Source organism: Hypomesus nipponensis, chromosome 23 (assembly GCF_054491055.1).
Source record: "Hypomesus nipponensis isolate SF chromosome 23, ASM5449105v1, whole genome shotgun sequence".
NCBI lineage: Eukaryota > Metazoa > Chordata > Actinopteri > Osmeriformes > Osmeridae > Hypomesus > Hypomesus nipponensis.
The window spans coordinates 5800189-5815601 of record NC_140383.1 but is presented as its reverse complement, the minus strand read 5'-3'; the positions used below and the strand labels follow the sequence as shown (position 1 = coordinate 5815601).

At 47.2% G+C, this 15413-nt stretch overlaps 1 protein-coding gene and 83 non-coding genes across 84 annotated transcripts in view; 1 reads left to right on the top strand and 83 right to left on the bottom strand.

The window, feature by feature from the left end:
- Nucleotides 1–15413, top strand: part of LOC146233793 (uncharacterized) — a 39513-nt gene that overhangs the window by 15073 nt on the left and 9027 nt on the right. The window lies entirely within an intron of this gene.
- trnat-cgu (transfer RNA threonine (anticodon CGU)) lies at nucleotides 24–95 on the bottom strand. The gene has a single exon. It is a non-coding gene; the product is annotated as a tRNA-Thr (tRNA).
- On the bottom strand, nucleotides 201–272 carry trnat-cgu (transfer RNA threonine (anticodon CGU)). Its single transcript has one exon. It is a non-coding gene; the product is annotated as a tRNA-Thr (tRNA).
- Nucleotides 388–459, bottom strand: trnat-cgu (transfer RNA threonine (anticodon CGU)). The gene has a single exon. It is a non-coding gene; the product is annotated as a tRNA-Thr (tRNA).
- Nucleotides 572–643, bottom strand: trnat-cgu (transfer RNA threonine (anticodon CGU)). The gene has a single exon. It is a non-coding gene; the product is annotated as a tRNA-Thr (tRNA).
- Nucleotides 749–820, bottom strand: trnat-cgu (transfer RNA threonine (anticodon CGU)). The gene has a single exon. It is a non-coding gene; the product is annotated as a tRNA-Thr (tRNA).
- On the bottom strand, nucleotides 936–1007 carry trnat-cgu (transfer RNA threonine (anticodon CGU)). Its single transcript has one exon. It is a non-coding gene; the product is annotated as a tRNA-Thr (tRNA).
- Nucleotides 1120–1191, bottom strand: trnat-cgu (transfer RNA threonine (anticodon CGU)). The gene has a single exon. It is a non-coding gene; the product is annotated as a tRNA-Thr (tRNA).
- Nucleotides 1297–1368, bottom strand: trnat-cgu (transfer RNA threonine (anticodon CGU)). Its single transcript has one exon. It is a non-coding gene; the product is annotated as a tRNA-Thr (tRNA).
- trnat-cgu (transfer RNA threonine (anticodon CGU)) lies at nucleotides 1484–1555 on the bottom strand. The gene has a single exon. It is a non-coding gene; the product is annotated as a tRNA-Thr (tRNA).
- trnat-cgu (transfer RNA threonine (anticodon CGU)) lies at nucleotides 1668–1739 on the bottom strand. Its single transcript has one exon. It is a non-coding gene; the product is annotated as a tRNA-Thr (tRNA).
- On the bottom strand, nucleotides 1845–1917 carry trnat-cgu (transfer RNA threonine (anticodon CGU)). Its single transcript has one exon. It is a non-coding gene; the product is annotated as a tRNA-Thr (tRNA).
- trnat-cgu (transfer RNA threonine (anticodon CGU)) lies at nucleotides 2032–2103 on the bottom strand. The gene has a single exon. It is a non-coding gene; the product is annotated as a tRNA-Thr (tRNA).
- On the bottom strand, nucleotides 2209–2280 carry trnat-cgu (transfer RNA threonine (anticodon CGU)). The gene has a single exon. It is a non-coding gene; the product is annotated as a tRNA-Thr (tRNA).
- Nucleotides 2396–2467, bottom strand: trnat-cgu (transfer RNA threonine (anticodon CGU)). Its single transcript has one exon. It is a non-coding gene; the product is annotated as a tRNA-Thr (tRNA).
- On the bottom strand, nucleotides 2580–2651 carry trnat-cgu (transfer RNA threonine (anticodon CGU)). Its single transcript has one exon. It is a non-coding gene; the product is annotated as a tRNA-Thr (tRNA).
- Nucleotides 2757–2828, bottom strand: trnat-cgu (transfer RNA threonine (anticodon CGU)). The gene has a single exon. It is a non-coding gene; the product is annotated as a tRNA-Thr (tRNA).
- On the bottom strand, nucleotides 2944–3015 carry trnat-cgu (transfer RNA threonine (anticodon CGU)). The gene has a single exon. It is a non-coding gene; the product is annotated as a tRNA-Thr (tRNA).
- Nucleotides 3128–3199, bottom strand: trnat-cgu (transfer RNA threonine (anticodon CGU)). Its single transcript has one exon. It is a non-coding gene; the product is annotated as a tRNA-Thr (tRNA).
- Nucleotides 3305–3376, bottom strand: trnat-cgu (transfer RNA threonine (anticodon CGU)). Its single transcript has one exon. It is a non-coding gene; the product is annotated as a tRNA-Thr (tRNA).
- trnat-cgu (transfer RNA threonine (anticodon CGU)) lies at nucleotides 3492–3563 on the bottom strand. Its single transcript has one exon. It is a non-coding gene; the product is annotated as a tRNA-Thr (tRNA).
- Nucleotides 3676–3747, bottom strand: trnat-cgu (transfer RNA threonine (anticodon CGU)). Its single transcript has one exon. It is a non-coding gene; the product is annotated as a tRNA-Thr (tRNA).
- trnat-cgu (transfer RNA threonine (anticodon CGU)) lies at nucleotides 3853–3924 on the bottom strand. Its single transcript has one exon. It is a non-coding gene; the product is annotated as a tRNA-Thr (tRNA).
- On the bottom strand, nucleotides 4040–4111 carry trnat-cgu (transfer RNA threonine (anticodon CGU)). The gene has a single exon. It is a non-coding gene; the product is annotated as a tRNA-Thr (tRNA).
- Nucleotides 4224–4295, bottom strand: trnat-cgu (transfer RNA threonine (anticodon CGU)). Its single transcript has one exon. It is a non-coding gene; the product is annotated as a tRNA-Thr (tRNA).
- trnat-cgu (transfer RNA threonine (anticodon CGU)) lies at nucleotides 4401–4472 on the bottom strand. The gene has a single exon. It is a non-coding gene; the product is annotated as a tRNA-Thr (tRNA).
- Nucleotides 4578–4649, bottom strand: trnat-cgu (transfer RNA threonine (anticodon CGU)). The gene has a single exon. It is a non-coding gene; the product is annotated as a tRNA-Thr (tRNA).
- On the bottom strand, nucleotides 4755–4826 carry trnat-cgu (transfer RNA threonine (anticodon CGU)). The gene has a single exon. It is a non-coding gene; the product is annotated as a tRNA-Thr (tRNA).
- On the bottom strand, nucleotides 4942–5013 carry trnat-cgu (transfer RNA threonine (anticodon CGU)). The gene has a single exon. It is a non-coding gene; the product is annotated as a tRNA-Thr (tRNA).
- Nucleotides 5126–5197, bottom strand: trnat-cgu (transfer RNA threonine (anticodon CGU)). The gene has a single exon. It is a non-coding gene; the product is annotated as a tRNA-Thr (tRNA).
- Nucleotides 5303–5374, bottom strand: trnat-cgu (transfer RNA threonine (anticodon CGU)). The gene has a single exon. It is a non-coding gene; the product is annotated as a tRNA-Thr (tRNA).
- Nucleotides 5480–5551, bottom strand: trnat-cgu (transfer RNA threonine (anticodon CGU)). The gene has a single exon. It is a non-coding gene; the product is annotated as a tRNA-Thr (tRNA).
- On the bottom strand, nucleotides 5657–5728 carry trnat-cgu (transfer RNA threonine (anticodon CGU)). The gene has a single exon. It is a non-coding gene; the product is annotated as a tRNA-Thr (tRNA).
- trnat-cgu (transfer RNA threonine (anticodon CGU)) lies at nucleotides 5844–5915 on the bottom strand. The gene has a single exon. It is a non-coding gene; the product is annotated as a tRNA-Thr (tRNA).
- Nucleotides 6028–6099, bottom strand: trnat-cgu (transfer RNA threonine (anticodon CGU)). The gene has a single exon. It is a non-coding gene; the product is annotated as a tRNA-Thr (tRNA).
- trnat-cgu (transfer RNA threonine (anticodon CGU)) lies at nucleotides 6208–6279 on the bottom strand. Its single transcript has one exon. It is a non-coding gene; the product is annotated as a tRNA-Thr (tRNA).
- Nucleotides 6385–6456, bottom strand: trnat-cgu (transfer RNA threonine (anticodon CGU)). The gene has a single exon. It is a non-coding gene; the product is annotated as a tRNA-Thr (tRNA).
- On the bottom strand, nucleotides 6562–6633 carry trnat-cgu (transfer RNA threonine (anticodon CGU)). Its single transcript has one exon. It is a non-coding gene; the product is annotated as a tRNA-Thr (tRNA).
- On the bottom strand, nucleotides 6739–6810 carry trnat-cgu (transfer RNA threonine (anticodon CGU)). Its single transcript has one exon. It is a non-coding gene; the product is annotated as a tRNA-Thr (tRNA).
- On the bottom strand, nucleotides 6916–6987 carry trnat-cgu (transfer RNA threonine (anticodon CGU)). The gene has a single exon. It is a non-coding gene; the product is annotated as a tRNA-Thr (tRNA).
- Nucleotides 7103–7174, bottom strand: trnat-cgu (transfer RNA threonine (anticodon CGU)). The gene has a single exon. It is a non-coding gene; the product is annotated as a tRNA-Thr (tRNA).
- On the bottom strand, nucleotides 7287–7358 carry trnat-cgu (transfer RNA threonine (anticodon CGU)). The gene has a single exon. It is a non-coding gene; the product is annotated as a tRNA-Thr (tRNA).
- On the bottom strand, nucleotides 7654–7725 carry trnat-cgu (transfer RNA threonine (anticodon CGU)). Its single transcript has one exon. It is a non-coding gene; the product is annotated as a tRNA-Thr (tRNA).
- trnat-cgu (transfer RNA threonine (anticodon CGU)) lies at nucleotides 7831–7902 on the bottom strand. Its single transcript has one exon. It is a non-coding gene; the product is annotated as a tRNA-Thr (tRNA).
- Nucleotides 8018–8089, bottom strand: trnat-cgu (transfer RNA threonine (anticodon CGU)). Its single transcript has one exon. It is a non-coding gene; the product is annotated as a tRNA-Thr (tRNA).
- On the bottom strand, nucleotides 8195–8266 carry trnat-cgu (transfer RNA threonine (anticodon CGU)). Its single transcript has one exon. It is a non-coding gene; the product is annotated as a tRNA-Thr (tRNA).
- Nucleotides 8382–8453, bottom strand: trnat-cgu (transfer RNA threonine (anticodon CGU)). The gene has a single exon. It is a non-coding gene; the product is annotated as a tRNA-Thr (tRNA).
- Nucleotides 8566–8637, bottom strand: trnat-cgu (transfer RNA threonine (anticodon CGU)). Its single transcript has one exon. It is a non-coding gene; the product is annotated as a tRNA-Thr (tRNA).
- Nucleotides 8746–8817, bottom strand: trnat-cgu (transfer RNA threonine (anticodon CGU)). The gene has a single exon. It is a non-coding gene; the product is annotated as a tRNA-Thr (tRNA).
- trnat-cgu (transfer RNA threonine (anticodon CGU)) lies at nucleotides 8923–8994 on the bottom strand. The gene has a single exon. It is a non-coding gene; the product is annotated as a tRNA-Thr (tRNA).
- On the bottom strand, nucleotides 9110–9181 carry trnat-cgu (transfer RNA threonine (anticodon CGU)). The gene has a single exon. It is a non-coding gene; the product is annotated as a tRNA-Thr (tRNA).
- On the bottom strand, nucleotides 9294–9365 carry trnat-cgu (transfer RNA threonine (anticodon CGU)). The gene has a single exon. It is a non-coding gene; the product is annotated as a tRNA-Thr (tRNA).
- Nucleotides 9661–9732, bottom strand: trnat-cgu (transfer RNA threonine (anticodon CGU)). The gene has a single exon. It is a non-coding gene; the product is annotated as a tRNA-Thr (tRNA).
- On the bottom strand, nucleotides 9838–9909 carry trnat-cgu (transfer RNA threonine (anticodon CGU)). The gene has a single exon. It is a non-coding gene; the product is annotated as a tRNA-Thr (tRNA).
- Nucleotides 10025–10096, bottom strand: trnat-cgu (transfer RNA threonine (anticodon CGU)). The gene has a single exon. It is a non-coding gene; the product is annotated as a tRNA-Thr (tRNA).
- On the bottom strand, nucleotides 10202–10273 carry trnat-cgu (transfer RNA threonine (anticodon CGU)). Its single transcript has one exon. It is a non-coding gene; the product is annotated as a tRNA-Thr (tRNA).
- On the bottom strand, nucleotides 10389–10460 carry trnat-cgu (transfer RNA threonine (anticodon CGU)). Its single transcript has one exon. It is a non-coding gene; the product is annotated as a tRNA-Thr (tRNA).
- Nucleotides 10573–10644, bottom strand: trnat-cgu (transfer RNA threonine (anticodon CGU)). Its single transcript has one exon. It is a non-coding gene; the product is annotated as a tRNA-Thr (tRNA).
- Nucleotides 10753–10824, bottom strand: trnat-cgu (transfer RNA threonine (anticodon CGU)). Its single transcript has one exon. It is a non-coding gene; the product is annotated as a tRNA-Thr (tRNA).
- trnat-cgu (transfer RNA threonine (anticodon CGU)) lies at nucleotides 10940–11011 on the bottom strand. Its single transcript has one exon. It is a non-coding gene; the product is annotated as a tRNA-Thr (tRNA).
- On the bottom strand, nucleotides 11117–11188 carry trnat-cgu (transfer RNA threonine (anticodon CGU)). The gene has a single exon. It is a non-coding gene; the product is annotated as a tRNA-Thr (tRNA).
- trnat-cgu (transfer RNA threonine (anticodon CGU)) lies at nucleotides 11304–11375 on the bottom strand. The gene has a single exon. It is a non-coding gene; the product is annotated as a tRNA-Thr (tRNA).
- trnat-cgu (transfer RNA threonine (anticodon CGU)) lies at nucleotides 11481–11552 on the bottom strand. The gene has a single exon. It is a non-coding gene; the product is annotated as a tRNA-Thr (tRNA).
- Nucleotides 11668–11739, bottom strand: trnat-cgu (transfer RNA threonine (anticodon CGU)). Its single transcript has one exon. It is a non-coding gene; the product is annotated as a tRNA-Thr (tRNA).
- trnat-cgu (transfer RNA threonine (anticodon CGU)) lies at nucleotides 11852–11923 on the bottom strand. Its single transcript has one exon. It is a non-coding gene; the product is annotated as a tRNA-Thr (tRNA).
- On the bottom strand, nucleotides 12032–12103 carry trnat-cgu (transfer RNA threonine (anticodon CGU)). The gene has a single exon. It is a non-coding gene; the product is annotated as a tRNA-Thr (tRNA).
- Nucleotides 12219–12290, bottom strand: trnat-cgu (transfer RNA threonine (anticodon CGU)). The gene has a single exon. It is a non-coding gene; the product is annotated as a tRNA-Thr (tRNA).
- Nucleotides 12396–12467, bottom strand: trnat-cgu (transfer RNA threonine (anticodon CGU)). The gene has a single exon. It is a non-coding gene; the product is annotated as a tRNA-Thr (tRNA).
- trnat-cgu (transfer RNA threonine (anticodon CGU)) lies at nucleotides 12583–12654 on the bottom strand. The gene has a single exon. It is a non-coding gene; the product is annotated as a tRNA-Thr (tRNA).
- Nucleotides 12760–12831, bottom strand: trnat-cgu (transfer RNA threonine (anticodon CGU)). The gene has a single exon. It is a non-coding gene; the product is annotated as a tRNA-Thr (tRNA).
- On the bottom strand, nucleotides 12947–13018 carry trnat-cgu (transfer RNA threonine (anticodon CGU)). The gene has a single exon. It is a non-coding gene; the product is annotated as a tRNA-Thr (tRNA).
- Nucleotides 13131–13202, bottom strand: trnat-cgu (transfer RNA threonine (anticodon CGU)). Its single transcript has one exon. It is a non-coding gene; the product is annotated as a tRNA-Thr (tRNA).
- trnat-cgu (transfer RNA threonine (anticodon CGU)) lies at nucleotides 13311–13382 on the bottom strand. The gene has a single exon. It is a non-coding gene; the product is annotated as a tRNA-Thr (tRNA).
- On the bottom strand, nucleotides 13498–13569 carry trnat-cgu (transfer RNA threonine (anticodon CGU)). Its single transcript has one exon. It is a non-coding gene; the product is annotated as a tRNA-Thr (tRNA).
- On the bottom strand, nucleotides 13675–13746 carry trnat-cgu (transfer RNA threonine (anticodon CGU)). The gene has a single exon. It is a non-coding gene; the product is annotated as a tRNA-Thr (tRNA).
- Nucleotides 13862–13933, bottom strand: trnat-cgu (transfer RNA threonine (anticodon CGU)). The gene has a single exon. It is a non-coding gene; the product is annotated as a tRNA-Thr (tRNA).
- On the bottom strand, nucleotides 14039–14110 carry trnat-cgu (transfer RNA threonine (anticodon CGU)). Its single transcript has one exon. It is a non-coding gene; the product is annotated as a tRNA-Thr (tRNA).
- Nucleotides 14226–14297, bottom strand: trnat-cgu (transfer RNA threonine (anticodon CGU)). Its single transcript has one exon. It is a non-coding gene; the product is annotated as a tRNA-Thr (tRNA).
- trnat-cgu (transfer RNA threonine (anticodon CGU)) lies at nucleotides 14410–14481 on the bottom strand. Its single transcript has one exon. It is a non-coding gene; the product is annotated as a tRNA-Thr (tRNA).
- trnat-cgu (transfer RNA threonine (anticodon CGU)) lies at nucleotides 14590–14661 on the bottom strand. Its single transcript has one exon. It is a non-coding gene; the product is annotated as a tRNA-Thr (tRNA).
- trnat-cgu (transfer RNA threonine (anticodon CGU)) lies at nucleotides 14777–14848 on the bottom strand. Its single transcript has one exon. It is a non-coding gene; the product is annotated as a tRNA-Thr (tRNA).
- trnat-cgu (transfer RNA threonine (anticodon CGU)) lies at nucleotides 14954–15025 on the bottom strand. Its single transcript has one exon. It is a non-coding gene; the product is annotated as a tRNA-Thr (tRNA).
- Nucleotides 15141–15212, bottom strand: trnat-cgu (transfer RNA threonine (anticodon CGU)). Its single transcript has one exon. It is a non-coding gene; the product is annotated as a tRNA-Thr (tRNA).
- trnat-cgu (transfer RNA threonine (anticodon CGU)) lies at nucleotides 15318–15389 on the bottom strand. The gene has a single exon. It is a non-coding gene; the product is annotated as a tRNA-Thr (tRNA).

Genomic DNA, 15413 nt, shown 5'->3' with positions numbered 1-15413 from the left:
AGTAATTGACAACTAAGATTTAAAGGCACGGATGGGAGTTGAACCCATGATCTTCGGTTTACGAGACCGACGCCTTGCCACTTGGCCACCATGCCTTGCAGCTGTCAGAAACTTGGAGTGTTCTTGCTGGAAAACCCTTTTCAACAGATGACTCAGCTACTCACAAAACCTGGGTTCAGCAATTGACAACTACGAAAGGAAGGCACGGATGGGGGTTGAACCCATGATCTTCGGTTTACGAGACCGACGCCTTGCCACTTGGCCACCATGCCCTGCAGCTCTATCAGAAATGTTGACTTTTCTCCCAGGAAAACCCTTTTCGACAAATGAGGAAGAGGTATTCACAAAACCAATGGGTTGTTTCAGTAATTGACAACTAAGAATTAAAGGCACGGATGGGGATTGAACCCATGATCTTCGGTTTACGAGACCGACACCTTGCCACTTGGCCACCATGCCCTGCAGCTCTAATAGGAATTTAGATTTTTCTTGCAGGAAACCATTTTCAACAAATGACACAACTACTCACTAAACCAGTCGGTTGTTTCAGTAACTGACAACTAAGATTTAAAGGCACGGATGGGGGTTGAACCCATGATCTTCGGTTTACGAGACCGACGCCTTGCCACTTGGCCACCATGCCTTGCAGCTGTCAGAAACTTGGAGTGTTCTTGCTGGAAAACTCTTTTCAACAGATGACTCAGCTACTCACAAAACCTGGGTTCAGCAATTGACAACTACGAAAGGAAGGCACGGATGGGGGTTGAACCCATGATCTTCGGTTTACGAGACCGACGCCTTGCCACTTGGCCACCATGCCCTGCAGCTCTATCAGAAATGTTGACTTTTCTACCAGGAAAACCCTTTTCGACAAATGAAGAAGAGGTTTTCACAAAACCAAACGGTTGTTTCAGTAATTGACAACTAAGAATTAAAGGCACGGATGGGGATTGAACCCATGATCTTCGGTTTACGAGACCGACACCTTGCCACTTGGCCACCATGCCCTGCAGCTCTAATAGGAATTTAGATTTTTCTTGCAGGAAACCATTTTCAACAAATGACACAACTACTCACAAAACCAGTCGGTTGTTTCAGTAACTGACAACTAAGATTTAAAGGCACGGATGGGGGTTGAGCCCATGATCTTCGGTTTACGAGACCGACGCCTTGCCACTTGGCCACCATGCCTTGCAGCTGTCAGAAACTTGGAGTGTTCTTGCTGGAAAACTCTTTTCAACAGATGACTCAGCTACTCACAAAACCTGGGTTCAGCAATTGAAAACTACGAAAGGAAGGCACGGATGGGGGTTGAACCCATGATCTTCGGTTTACGAGACCGACGCCTTGCCACTTGACCACCATGCCCTGCAGCTCTATCAGAAATGTTGACTTTTCTCCCAGGAAAACCCTTTTCGACAAATGAAGAAGAGGTTTTCACAAAACCAAACGGTTGTTTCAGTAATTGACAACTAAGTATTAAAGGCACGGATGGGGATTGAACCCATGATCTTCGGTTTACGAGACCGACACCTTGCCACTTGGCCACCATGCCCTGCAGCTCTAATAGGAATTTAGATTTTTCTTGCAGGAAACCATTTTCAACAAATGACACAACTACTCACAAAACCAGTCGGTTGTTTCAGTAACTGACAACTAAGATTTAAAGGCACGGATGGGGATTGAACCCATGATCTTCGGTTTACGAGACCGACACCTTGCCACTTGGCCACCATGCCTTGCAGCTGTCAGAAACTTGGAGTGTTCTTGCTGGAAAACCCTTTTCAACAGATGACTCAGCTACTCACAAAACCTGGGTTCAGCAATTGACAACTGCAAAAGGAAGGCACGGATGGGGGTTGAACCCATGATCTTCGGTTTACGAGACCGACGCCTTGCCACTTGGCCACCATGTCCTGCAGCTCTATCAGAAATGTTGACTTTTCTCCCAGGAAAACCCTTTTCGACAAATGAGGAAGAGGTATTCACAAAACCAATCGGTTGTTTCAGTAATTGACAACTAAGAATTTAAGGCACGGATGGGGATTGAACCCATGATCTTCTGTTTACGAGACCGACGCCTTGCCACTTGGCCACCATGCCTTGCAGCTGTCAGAAACTTGGAGTGTTCTTGCTGGAAAACCCTTTTCAACAGACGACTGAGCTACTCACAAAACCTGGGTTCAGCAATTGACAACTACGAAAGGAAGGCACGGATGGGGGTTGAACCCATGATCTTCTGTTTACGAGACCGACGCCTTGCCTCTTGGCCACCATGCCCTGCAGCTCTATCAGAAATGTTGACTTTTCTCCCAGGAAAACCCTTTTCGACAAATGAGGAAGAGGTATTCACAAAACCAATCGGTTGTTTCAGTAATTGACAACTAAGAATTAAAGGCACGGATGGGGATTGAACCCATGATCTTCGGTTAACGAGACCGACACCTTGCCACTTGGCCACCATGCCCTGCAGCTCTAATAGGAATTTAGATTTTTCTTGCAGGAAACCATTTTCAACAAATGACACAGCTACTCACAAAACCAGTCGGTTGTTTCACTAATTGACAACTAAGATGTAAAGGCACGGATGGGGGTTGAACCCATAATCTTCGGTTTACGAGACTGACGCCTTGCCACTTGGCCACCATGCCTTGCAGCTGTCAGAAACTTGGAGTGTTCTTGCTGGAAAACTCTTTTCAACAGATGACTCAGCTACTCACAAACCCTGGGTTCAGCAATTGACAACTACGAAAGGAAGGCACGGATGGGGGTTGAACCCATGATCTTCTGTTTACGAGACCGACGCCTTGCCACTTGGCCACCATGCCCTGCAGCTCTATCAGAAATGTTGACTTTTCTCCCAGGAAAACCCTTTTCGACAAATGAGGAAGAGGTATTCACAAAACCAATGGGTTGTTTCAGTAATTGACAACTAAGAATTAAAGGCACGGATGGGGATTGAACCCATGATCTTCGGTTTACGAGACCGACACCTTGCCACTTGGCCACCATGCCCTGCAGCTCTAATAGGAATTTAGATTTTTCTTGCAGGAAACCATTTTCAACAAATGACACAACTACTCACTAAACCAGTCGGTTGTTTCAGTAACTGACAACTAAGATTTAAAGGCACGGATGGGGGTTGAACCCATGATCTTCGGTTTACGAGACCGACGCCTTGCCACTTGGCCACCATGCCTTGCAGCTGTCAGAAACTTGGAGTGTTCTTGCTGGAAAACCCTTTTCAACAGATGACTCAGCTACTCACAAAACCTGGGTTCAGCAATTGACAACTACGAAAGGAAGGCACGGATGGGGGTTGAACCCATGATCTTCGGTTTACGAGACCGACGCCTTGCCACTTGGCCACCATGCCCTGCAGCTCTATCAGAAATGTTGACTTTTCTCCCAGGAAAACCCTTTTCGACAAATGAGGAAGAGGTATTCACAAAACCAATCGGTTGTTTCAGTAATTGACAACTAAGAATTAAAGGCACGGATGGGGATTGAACCCATGATCTTCGGTTTACGAGACCGACACCTTGCCACTTGGCCACCATGCCCTGCAGCTCTAATAGGAATTTAGATTTTTCTTGCAGGAAACCATTTTCAACAAATGACACAACTACTCACTAAACCAGTCGGTTGTTTCAGTAATTGACAACTAAGATTTAAAGGCACGGATGGGAGTTGAACCCATGATCTTCGGTTTACGAGACCGACGCCTTGCCACTTGGCCACCATGCCTTGCAGCTGTCAGAAACTTGGAGTGTTCTTGCTGGAAAACCCTTTTCAACAGATGACTCAGCTACTCACAAAACCTGGGTTCAGCAATTGACAACTACGAAAGGAAGGCACGGATGGGGGTTGAACCCATGATCTTCGGTTTACGAGACCGACGCCTTGCCACTTGGCCACCATGCCCTGCAGCTCTATCAGAAATGTTGACTTTTCTCCCAGGAAAACCCTTTTCGACAAATGAGGAAGAGGTATTCACAAAACCAATGGGTTGTTTCAGTAATTGACAACTAAGAATTAAAGGCACGGATGGGGATTGAACCCATGATCTTCGGTTTACGAGACCGACACCTTGCCACTTGGCCACCATGCCCTGCAGCTCTAATAGGAATTTAGATTTTTCTTGCAGGAAACCATTTTCAACAAATGACACAACTACTCACTAAACCAGTCGGTTGTTTCAGTAACTGACAACTAAGATTTAAAGGCACGGATGGGGGTTGAACCCATGATCTTCGGTTTACGAGACCGACGCCTTGCCACTTGGCCACCATGCCTTGCAGCTGTCAGAAACTTGGAGTGTTCTTGCTGGAAAACCCTTTTCAACAGATGACTCAGCTACTCACAAAACCTGGGTTCAGCAATTGACAACTACGAAAGGAAGGCACGGATGGGGGTTGAACCCATGATCTTCGGTTTACGAGACCGACGCCTTGCCACTTGGCCACCATGCCTTGCAGCTGTCAGAAACTTGGAGTGTTCTTGCTGGAAAACCCTTTTCAACAGATGACTCAGCTACTCACAAAACCTGGGTTCAGCAATTGACAACTACGAAAGGAAGGCACGGATGGGGGTTGAACCCATGATCTTCGGTTTACGAGACCGACGCCTTGCCACTTGGCCACCATGCCTTGCAGCTGTCAGAAACTTGGAGTGTTCTTGCTGGAAAACCCTTTTCAACAGATGACTCAGCTACTCACAAAACCTGGGTTCAGCAATTGACAACTACGAAAGGAAGGCACGGATGGGGGTTGAACCCATGATCTTCTGTTTACGAGACCGACGCCTTGCCACTTGGCCACCATGCCCTGCAGCTCTATCAGAAATGTTGACTTTTCTCCCAGGAAAACCCTTTTCGACAAATGAGGAAGAGGTATTCACAAAACCAATCGGTTGTTTCAGTAATTGACAACTAAGAATTAAAGGCACGGATGGGGATTGAACCCATGATCTTCGGTTTACGAGACCGACACCTTGCCACTTGGCCACCATGCCCTGCAGCTCTAATAGGAATTTAGATTTTTCTTGCAGGAAACCATTTTCAACAAATGACACAACTACTCACTAAACCAGTCGGTTGTTTCATTAACTGACAACTAAGATTTAAAGGCACGGATGGGGGTTGAACCCATGATCTTCGGTTTACGAGACCGACGCCTTGCCACTTGGCCACCATGCCTTGCAGCTGTCAGAAACTTGGAGTGTTCTTGCTGGAAAACCCTTTTCAACAGATGACTCAGCTACTCACAAAACCTGGGTTCAGCAATTGACAACTACGAAAGGAAGGCACGGATGGCGGTTGAACCCATGATCTTCGGTTTACGAGACCGACGCCTTGCCACTTGGCCACCATGCCTTGCAGCTGTCAGAAACTTGGAGTGTTCTTGCTGGAAAACCTTTTTCAACAGATGACTCAGCTACTCACAAAACCTGGGTTCAGCAATTGACAACTACGAAAGGAAGGCACGGATGGGGGTTGAACCCATGATCTTCGGTTTACGAGACCGACGCCTTGCCACTTGGCCACCATGCCTTGCAGTTGTCAGAAACTTGGAGTGTTCTTGCTGGAAAACCCTTTTCAACAGATGACTCAGCTGCTCACAAAACCTGGGTTCAGCAATTGACAACTACGAAAGGAAGGCACGGATGGGGGTTGAACCCATGATCTTCTGTTTACGAGACCGACGCCTTGCCTCTTGGCCACCATGCCCTGCAGCTCTATCAGAAATGTTGACTTTTCTCCCAGGAAAACCCTTTTCGACAAATGAGGAAGAGGTATTCACAAAACCAATCGGTTGTTTCAGTAATTGACAACTAAGAATTAAAGGCACGGATGGGGATTGAACCCATGATCTTCAGTTTACGAGACCGACACCTTGCCACTTGGCCACCATGCCCTGCAGCTCTAATAGGAATTTAGATTTTTCTTGCAGGAAACCATTTTCAACAAATGACACAACTACTCACTAAACCAGTCGGTTGTTTCAGTAACTGACAACTAAGATGTAAAGGCACGGATGGGGGTTGAACCCATGATCTTCGGTTTACGAGACCGACGCCTTGCCACTTGGCCACCATGCCCTTGCAGCTGTCAGAAACTTGGAGTGTTCTTGCTGGAAAAAACCCTTTTCAACAGATGACTCAGCTACTCACAAAACCTGGGTTCAGCAATTGACAACTACGAAAGGAAGGCACGGATGGGGGTTGAACCCATGATCTTCGGTTTACGAGACCGACGCCTTGCCACTTGGCCACCATGCCTTGCAGCTGTCAGAAACTTGGAGTGTTCTTGCTGGAAAACCCTTTTCAACAGATGACTCAGCTACTCACAAAACCTGGGTTCAGCAATTGACAACTACGAAAGGAAGGCACGGATGGGGGTTGAACCCATGATCTTCGGTTTACGAGACCGACGCCTTGCCACTTGGCCACCATGCCTTGCAGCTGTCAGAAACTTGGAGTGTTCTTGCTGGAAAACCCTTTTCAACAGATGACTCAGCTACTCACAAAACCTGGGTTCAGCAATTGACAACTACGAAAGGAAGGCACGGATGGCGGTTGAACCCATGATCTTCGGTTTACGAGACCGACGCCTTGCCACTTGGCCACCATGCCTTGCAGCTGTCAGAAACTTGGAGTGTTCTTGCTGGAAAACCTTTTTCAACAGATGACTCAGCTACTCACAAAACCTGGGTTCAGCAATTGACAACTACGAAAGGAAGGCACGGATGGGGGTTGAACCCATGATCTTCGGTTTACGAGACCGACGCCTTGCCACTTGGCCACCATGCCTTGCAGTTGTCAGAAACTTGGAGTGTTCTTGCTGGAAAACCCTTTTCAACAGATGACTCAGCTGCTCACAAAACCTGGGTTCAGCAATTGACAACTACGAAAGGAAGGCACGGATGGGGGTTGAACCCATGATCTTCTGTTTACGAGACCGACGCCTTGCCTCTTGGCCACCATGCCCTGCAGCTCTATCAGAAATGTTGACTTTTCTCCCAGGAAAACCCTTTTCGACAAATGAGGAAGAGGTATTCACAAAACCAATCGGTTGTTTCAGTAATTGACAACTAAGAATTAAAGGCACGGATGGGGATTGAACCCATGATCTTCAGTTTACGAGACCGACACCTTGCCACTTGGCCACCATGCCCTGCAGCTCTAATAGGAATTTAGATTTTTCTTGCAGGAAACCATTTTCAACAAATGACACAACTACTCACTAAACCAGTCGGTTGTTTCAGTAACTGACAACTAAGATGTAAAGGCACGGATGGGGGTTGAACCCATGATCTTCGGTTTACGAGACCGACGCCTTGCCACTTGGCCACCATGCCCTTGCAGCTGTCAGAAACTTGGAGTGTTCTTGCTGGAAAAAACCCTTTTCAACAGATGACTCAGCTACTCACAAAACCTGGGTTCAGCAATTGACAACTACGAAAGGAAGGCACGGATGGGGGTTGAACCCATGATCTTCGGTTTACGAGACCTACGCCTTGCCTCTTGGCCACCATGCCCTGCAGCTCTATCAGAAATGTTGACTTTTCTCCCAGGAAAACCCTTTTCGACAAATGAGGAAGAGGTATTCACAAAACCAATCGGTTGTTTCAGTAATTGACAACTAAGAATTAAAGGCACGGATGGGGATTGAACCCATGATCTTCGGTTTACGAGACCGACACCTTGCCACTTGGCCACCATGCCTTGCAGCTGTCAGAAACTTGGAGTGTTCTTGCTGGAAAACCCTTTTCAACAGATGACTGAGCTACTCACAAAACCTGGGTTCAGCAATTGACAACTGCAAAAGGAAGGCACGGATGGGGGTTGAACCCATGATCTTCGGTTTACGAGACCGACGCCTTGCCACTTGGCCACCATGCCCTGCAGCTCTATCAGAAATGTTGACTTTTCTCCCAGGAAAACCCTTTTCGACAAATGAGGAAGAGGTATTCACAAAACCAATCGGTTGTTTCAGTAATTGACAACTAAGAATTTAAGGCACGGATGGGGATTGAACCCATGATCTTCGGTTTACGAGACCGACGCCTTGCCACTTGGCCACCATGCCTTGCAGCTGTCAGAAACTTGGAGTGTTCTTGCTGGAAAACCCTTTTCAACAGACGACTGAGCTACTCACAAAACCTGGGTTCAGCAATTGACAACTACGAAAGGAAGGCACGGATGGGGGTTGAACCCATGATCTTCTGTTTACGAGACCGACGCCTTGCCTCTTGGCCACCATGCCCTGCAGCTCTATCAGAAATGTTGACTTTTCTCCCAGGAAAACCCTTTTCGACAAATGAGGAAGAGGTATTCACAAAACCAATCGGTTGTTTCAGTAATTGACAACTAAGAATTAAAGGCACGGATGGGGATTGAACCCATGATCTTCAGTTTACGAGACCGACACCTTCCCACTTGGCCACCATGCCCTGCAGCTCTAATAGGAATTTAGATTTTTCTTGCAGGAAACCATTTTCAACAAATGACACAACTACTCACTAAACCAGTCGGTTGTTTCAGTAACTGACAACTAAGATGTAAAGGCACGGATGGGGGTTGAACCCATGATCTTCGGTTTACGAGACCGACGCCTTGCCACTTGGCCACCATGCCCTTGCAGCTGTCAGAAACTTGGAGTGTTCTTGCTGGAAAAAACCCTTTTCAACAGATGACTCAGCTTCTCACAAAACCTGGGTTCAGCAATTGACAACTACGAAAGGAAGGCACGGATGGGGGTTGAACCCATGATCTTCGGTTTACGAGACCGACGCCTTGCCACTTGGCCACCATGCCTTGCAGTTGTCAGAAACTTGGAGTGTTCTTGCTGGAAAACCCTTTTCAACAGATGACTCAGCTGCTCACAAAACCTGGGTTCAGCAATTGACAACTACGAAAGGAAGGCACGGATGGGGGTTGAACCCATGATCTTCTGTTTACGAGACCGACGCCTTGCCTCTTGGCCACCATGCCCTGCAGCTCTATCAGAAATGTTGACTTTTCTCCCAGGAAAACCCTTTTCGACAAATGAGGAAGAGGTATTCACAAAACCAATCGGTTGTTTCAGTAATTGACAACTAAGAATTAAAGGCACGGATGGGGATTGAACCCATGATCTTCAGTTTACGAGACCGACACCTTGCCACTTGGCCACCATGCCCTGCAGCTCTAATAGGAATTTAGATTTTTCTTGCAGGAAACCATTTTCAACAAATGACACAACTACTCACTAAACCAGTCGGTTGTTTCAGTAACTGACAACTAAGATGTAAAGGCACGGATGGGGGTTGAACCCATGATCTTCGGTTTACGAGACCGACGCCTTGCCACTTGGCCACCATGCCCTTGCAGCTGTCAGAAACTTGGAGTGTTCTTGCTGGAAAAAACCCTTTTCAACAGATGACTCAGCTACTCACAAAACCTGGGTTCAGCAATTGACAACTACGAAAGGAAGGCACGGATGGGGGTTGAACCCATGATCTTCGGTTTACGAGACCTACGCCTTGCCTCTTGGCCACCATGCCCTGCAGCTCTATCAGAAATGTTGACTTTTCTCCCAGGAAAACCCTTTTCGACAAATGAGGAAGAGGTATTCACAAAACCAATCGGTTGTTTCAGTAATTGACAACTAAGAATTAAAGGCACGGATGGGGATTGAACCCATGATCTTCGGTTTACGAGACCGACACCTTGCCACTTGGCCACCATGCCTTGCAGCTGTCAGAAACTTGGAGTGTTCTTGCTGGAAAACCCTTTTCAACAGATGACTGAGCTACTCACAAAACCTGGGTTCAGCAATTGACAACTGCAAAAGGAAGGCACGGATGGGGGTTGAACCCATGATCTTCGGTTTACGAGACCGACGCCTTGCCACTTGGCCACCATGCCCTGCAGCTCTATCAGAAATGTTGACTTTTCTCCCAGGAAAACCCTTTTCGACAAATGAGGAAGAGGTATTCACAAAACCAATCGGTTGTTTCAGTAATTGACAACTAAGAATTTAAGGCACGGATGGGGATTGAACCCATGATCTTCGGTTTACGAGACCGACGCCTTGCCACTTGGCCACCATGCCTTGCAGCTGTCAGAAACTTGGAGTGTTCTTGCTGGAAAACCCTTTTCAACAGACGACTGAGCTACTCACAAAACCTGGGTTCAGCAATTGACAACTACGAAAGGAAGGCACGGATGGGGGTTGAACCCATGATCTTCTGTTTACGAGACCGACGCCTTGCCTCTTGGCCACCATGCCCTGCAGCTCTATCAGAAATGTTGACTTTTCTCCCAGGAAAACCCTTTTCGACAAATGAGGAAGAGGTATTCACAAAACCAATCGGTTGTTTCAGTAATTGACAACTAAGAATTAAAGGCACGGATGGGGATTGAACCCATGATCTTCAGTTTACGAGACCGACACCTTCCCACTTGGCCACCATGCCCTGCAGCTCTAATAGGAATTTAGATTTTTCTTGCAGGAAACCATTTTCAACAAATGACACAACTACTCACTAAACCAGTCGGTTGTTTCAGTAACTGACAACTAAGATGTAAAGGCACGGATGGGGGTTGAACCCATGATCTTCGGTTTACGAGACCGACGCCTTGCCACTTGGCCACCATGCCCTTGCAGCTGTCAGAAACTTGGAGTGTTCTTGCTGGAAAAAACCCTTTTCAACAGATGACTCAGCTTCTCACAAAACCTGGGTTCAGCAATTGACAACTACGAAAGGAAGGCACGGATGGGGGTTGAACCCATGATCTTCGGTTTACGAGACCGACGCCTTGCCTCTTGGCCACCATGCCCTGCAGCTCTATCAGAAATGTTGACTTTTCTCCCAGGAAAACCCTTTTCGACAAATGAGGAAGAGGTATTCACAAAACCAATCGGTTGTTTCAGTAATTGACAACTAAGAATTAAAGGCACGGATGGGGATTGAACCCATGATCTTCGGTTTACGAGACCGACACCTTGCCACTTGGCCACCATGCCTTGCAGCTGTCAGAAACTTGGAGTGTTCTTGCTGGAAAACCCTTTTCAACAGATGACTGAGCTACTCACAAAACCTGGGTTCAGCAATTGACAACTGCAAAAGGAAGGCACGGATGGGGGTTGAACCCATGATCTTCGGTTTACGAGACCGACGCCTTGCCACTTGGCCACCATGCCCTGCAGCTCTATCAGAAATGTTGACTTTTCTCCCAGGAAAACCCTTTTCGACAAATGAGGAAGAGGTATTCACAAAACCAATCGGTTATTTCAGTAATTGACAACTAAGAATTTAAGGCACGGATGGGGATTGAACCCATGATCTTCGGTTTACGAGACCGACGCCTTGCCACTTGGCCACCATGCCTTGCAGCTGTCAGAAACTTGGAGTGTTCTTGCTGGAAAACCCTTTTCAACAGACGACTGAGCTACTCACAAAACCTGGGTTCAGCAATTGACAACTACGAAAGGAAGGCACGGATGGGGGTTGAACCCATGATCTTCTGTTTACGAGACCGACGCCTTGCCTCTTGGCCACCATGCCCTGCAGCTCTATCAGAAATGTTGACTTTTCTCCCAGGAAAACCCTTTTCGACAAATGAGGAAGAGGTATTCACAAAACCAATCGGTTGTTTCAGTAATTGACAACTAAGAATTAAAGGCACGGATGGGGATTGAACCCATGATCTTCAGTTTACGAGACCGACACCTTCCCACTTGGCCACCATGCCCTGCAGCTCTAATAGGAATTTAGATTTTTCTTGCAGGAAACCATTTTCAACAAATGACACAACTACTCACTAAACCAGTCGGTTGTTTCAGTAACTGACAACTAAGATGTAAAGGCACGGATGGGGGTTGAACCCATGATCTTTGGTTTACGAGACCGACGCCTTGCCACTTGGCCACCATGCCCTTGCAGCTGTCAGAAACTTGGAGTGTTCTTGCTGGAAAAAACCCTTTTCAACAGATGACTCAGCTTCTCACAAAACCTGGGTTCAGCAATTGACAACTACGAAAGGAAGGCACGGATGGGGGTTGAACCCATGATCTTCGGTTTACGAGACCGACGCCTTGCCTCTTGGCCACCATGCCCTGCAGCTCTATCAGAAATGTTGACTTTTCTCCCAGGAAAACCCTTTTCGACAAATGAGGAAGAGGTATTCACAAAACCAATCGGTTGTTTCAGTAATTGACAACTAAGAATTAAAGGCACGGATGGGGATTGAACCCATGATCTTCGGTTTACGAGACCGACACCTTGCCACTTGGCCACCATGCCTTGCAGCTGTCAGAAACTTGGAGTGTTCTTGCTGGAAAACCCTTTTCAACAGATGACTGAGCTGCTCACAAAACCTGGGGTCAGCAATTGACAACTACGAAAGGAAGGCACGGATGGGGGTTGAACCCATGATCTTCGGTTTACGAGACCGACGCCTTGCCTCTTGGCCACCATGCCCTGCAGCTCTATCAGAAATGTTGACTTTTCTCCCAGGAAAACCCTTTTCGACAAATGAGGAAGAGGTATTCACAAAACCAATCGGTTGTTTCAGTAATTGACAACTAAGAATTAAAGGCACGGATGGGGATTGAACCCATGATCTTCGGTTTACGAGACCGACACCTTGCCACTTGGCCACCATGCCTTGCAGCTGTCAGAAACTTGGAGTGTTCTTGCTGGAAAACCCTTTTCAACAGATGACTGAGCTGCTCACAAAACCTGGGGTCAGCAATTGACAACTACGAAAGGAAGGCACGGATGGGGGTTGAACCCATGATCTTCTGTTTACGAGACCGACGCCTTGCCTCTTGGCCACCATGCCCTGCAGCTCTATCAGAAATGTTGACTTTTCTCCCAGGAAAACCCTTTTCGACAAATGAGGAAGAGGTATTCACAAAACCAATCGGTTGTTTCAGTAATTGACAACTAAGAATTAAAGGCACGGATGGGGATTGAACCCATGATCTTCAGTTTACGAGACCGACACCTTCCCACTTGGCCACCATGCCCTGCAGCTCTAATAGGAATTTAGATTTTTCTTGCAGGAAACCATTTTCAACAAATGACACAACTACTCACTAAACCAGTCGGTTGTTTCAGTAACTGACAACTAAGATGTAAAGGCACGGATGGGGGTTGAACCCATGATCTTCGGTTTACGAGACCGACGCCTTGCCACTTGGCCACCATGCCCTTGCAGCTGTCAGAAACTTGGAGTGTTCTTGCTGGAAAAAACCCTTTTCAACAGATGACTCAGCTTCTCACAAAACCTGGGTTCAGCAATTGACAACTACGAAAGGAAGGCACGGATGGGGGTTGAACCCATGATCTTCGGTTTACGAGACCGACGCCTTGCCTCTTGGCCACCATGCCCTGCAGCTCTATCAGAAATGTTGACTTTTCTCCCAGGAAAACCCTTTTCGACAAATGAGGAAGAGGTATTCACAAAACCAATCGGTTGTTTCAGTAATTGACAACTAAGAATTAAAGGCACGGATGGGGATTGAACCCATGATCTTCGGTTTACGAGACCGACACCTTGCCACTTGGCCACCATGCCTTGCAGCTGTCAGAAACTTGGAGTGTTCTTGCTGGAAAACCCTTTTCAACAGATGACTGAGCTACTCACAAAACCTGGGTTCAGCAATTGACAACTGCAAAAGGAAGGCACGGATGGGGGTTGAACCCATGATCTTCGGTTTACGAGACCGACGCCTTGCCACTTGGCCACCATGCCCTGCAGCTCTATCAGAAATGTTGACTTTTCTCCCAGGAAAACCCTTTTCGACAAATGAGGAAGAGGTATTCACAAAACCAATCGGTTATTTCAGTAATTGACAACTAAGAATTTAAGGCACGGATGGGGATTGAACCCATGATCTTCGGTTTACGAGACCGACGCCTTGCCACTTGGCCACCATGCCTTGCAGCTGTCAGAAACTTGGAGTGTTCTTGCTGGAAAACCCTTTTCAACAGACGACTGAGCTACTCACAAAACCTGGGTTCAGCAATTGACAACTACGAAAGGAAGGCACGGATGGGGGTTGAACCCATGATCTTCTGTTTACGAGACCGACGCCTTGCCTCTTGGCCACCATGCCCTGCAGCTCTATCAGAAATGTTGACTTTTCTCCCAGGAAAACCCTTTTCGACAAATGAGGAAGAGGTATTCACAAAACCAATCGGTTGTTTCAGTAATTGACAACTAAGAATTAAAGGCACGGATGGGGATTGAACCCATGATCTTCAGTTTACGAGACCGACACCTTCCCACTTGGCCACCATGCCCTGCAGCTCTAATAGGAATTTAGATTTTTCTTGCAGGAAACCATTTTCAACAAATGACACAACTACTCACTAAACCAGTCGGTTGTTTCAGTAACTGACAACTAAGATGTAAAGGCACGGATGGGGGTTGAACCCATGATCTTTGGTTTACGAGACCGACGCCTTGCCACTTGGCCACCATGCCCTTGCAGCTGTCAGAAACTTGGAGTGTTCTTGCTGGAAAAAACCCTTTTCAACAGATGACTCAGCTTCTCACAAAACCTGGGTTCAGCAATTGACAACTACGAAAGGAAGGCACGGATGGGGGTTGAACCCATGATCTTCGGTTTACGAGACCGACGCCTTGCCTCTTGGCCACCATGCCCTGCAGCTCTATCAGAAATGTTGACTTTTCTCCCAGGAAAACCCTTTTCGACAAATGAGGAAGAGGTATTCACAAAACCAATCGGTTGTTTCAGTAATTGACAACTAAGAATTAAAGGCACGGATGGGGATTGAACCCATGATCTTCGGTTTACGAGACCGACACCTTGCCACTTGGCCACCATGCCTTGCAGCTGTCAGAAACTTGGAGTGTTCTTGCTGGAAAACCCTTTTCAACAGATGACTGAGCTGCTCACAAAACCTGGGGTCAGCAATTGACAACTACGAAAGGAAGGCACGGATGGGGGTTGAACCCATGATCTTCGGTTTACGAGACCGACGCCTTGCCTCTTGGCCACCATGCCCTGCAGCTCTATCAGAAATGTTGACTTTTCTCCCAGGAAAACCCTTTTCGACAAATGAGGAAGAGGTATTCACAAAACCAATCGGTTGTTTCAGTAATTGACAACTAAGAATTAAAGGCACGGATGGGGATTGAACCCATGATCTTCGGTTTACGAGACCGACACCTTGCCACTTGGCCACCATGCCTTGCAGCTGTCAGAAACTTGGAGTGTTCTTGCTGGAAAACCCTTTTCAACAGATGACTGAGCTGCTCACAAAACCTGGGGTCAGCAATTGACAACTACGAAAGGAAGGCACGGATGGGGGTTGAACCCATGATCTTCTGTTTACGAGACCGACGCCTTGCCTCTTGGCCACCATGCCCTGCAGCTCTATCAGAAATGTTGA